The following is a 1518-nucleotide window of genomic DNA, read 5'->3' as shown; positions in this document are numbered from 1 at the left end:
TTTCTGTGTTTGTAAATGCTGTACATTTAATTAAGTTATTGTTAATTGTTATTGGTTTAATATAAGTGGCTAATGTTCGGGACGAACAGTACTAAGGATGGGGCAGTGTTACGACAACGCAGGTCACGTGACGCTCGTATCACGCCACTTTCTTCTCGAAGCTTCATGAAATGTCGGGAGACTACTAGATTGGAGTAGTCTTGTATATATATAAGACCGGCCAAGAAGCAACGTGAGATAATGAGTAAGAATATTGTTGAGCACTTGAGAAGTTCGTTGTGAATTAAGCGTTTGTTATAGAGCGTCTATTGAAATTAAGTGTATCGCAAAGTTGTATTCAGAAAGAATAAACCAGTTTTATTTAAGAAAGGACTTGTATCGGTAAAGTTTCTTCGGTAAGAATTTTTACGGAAAATCGACAAACGAACGGAGACGTAACAATATGTATAGTTAAGTAGTGTATGCATGAAAACACACATATAACAAAATATGTGAAAAATATCGTAGGCTTTTATCGAACTCGGATCTCATTTTCCTTTGGGAATTTAGTATACTAAAGAAATTAAAATGTGTTTGAAGAATTCGGTGTTTCTTGAAACTTCGAGGAACTGATTATGATCTAAACTTGTAGTTTGAGAAAAGTAAAATCAGTTGACGATCAACAAACGAAAACCCAGCATGATAATAACATAATTTAGACTTATTTAATTTCCGGGACAAATAATGAGACATAAGAAGTGAAACGTAAAATCATTATATTAACTTTAACTTTACACAGCAATTGTTGTAAAAAATGCAACTATACATTTAAACCACTTTTTTGGCGGTTTTTACTGGAAAGTAACACTTGCTTTTAATTGTTTAAACAATACTCATCAATTCATAGAAATTATACGAATGGGCTATCTGTGCTCTGCTCATTATGGATATTGAAACTCGAATTTTTAGTGTTATAAGCTCTCACGCTCAACACTGAGCCACCGGGGTGAACTAAATAGTTTAGATGACGAACTTCAATTTAGTTTAGCACTATACTTTACAGTGCTTTATTTTGTCGGTGATATACATGTATATATATACATGACTCGTGTGTCTCCTCAGTGATAAGCTTGAGAACTGATAACGATAAATCCGGAGTTCGATTCTCCCCGCTGAACACAGCGCAGACACCCATGGTATAGTCTTGTGCTTAACAGCAAACAATAAAATGTGTGCATGCACTCTCATGGGTAAATAAAATAGCAAGCTCTTCAATAAGGCCTTTAAACCGCCGCATCATAGTCTAAACTTATGTCAACAACAATCATTTAAGGTCATTCTTTTACTTAAAAAAAATAGTTGTGAATTTTTTCGCAGTGTAAAACTAGTTTTATTAAAAGAAGTATCTTTCATTCTGTATATAAACATTAAAGAAACAACAAGGTATGATTTGAGTTTTGATGGGTATTTTTTATTACAAATGACGTGTCGCCATGAAGGCTAACAACATGTTTATCTGAGAACTCTTTGGTTGTTTTG

Source organism: Limulus polyphemus, unplaced genomic scaffold (assembly GCF_000517525.1).
Source record: "Limulus polyphemus unplaced genomic scaffold, Limulus_polyphemus-2.1.2 Scaffold519, whole genome shotgun sequence".
Classification (NCBI taxonomy): Eukaryota; Metazoa; Arthropoda; class Merostomata; order Xiphosura; family Limulidae; genus Limulus; species Limulus polyphemus.
This window is presented reverse-complemented; position numbering follows the sequence as displayed.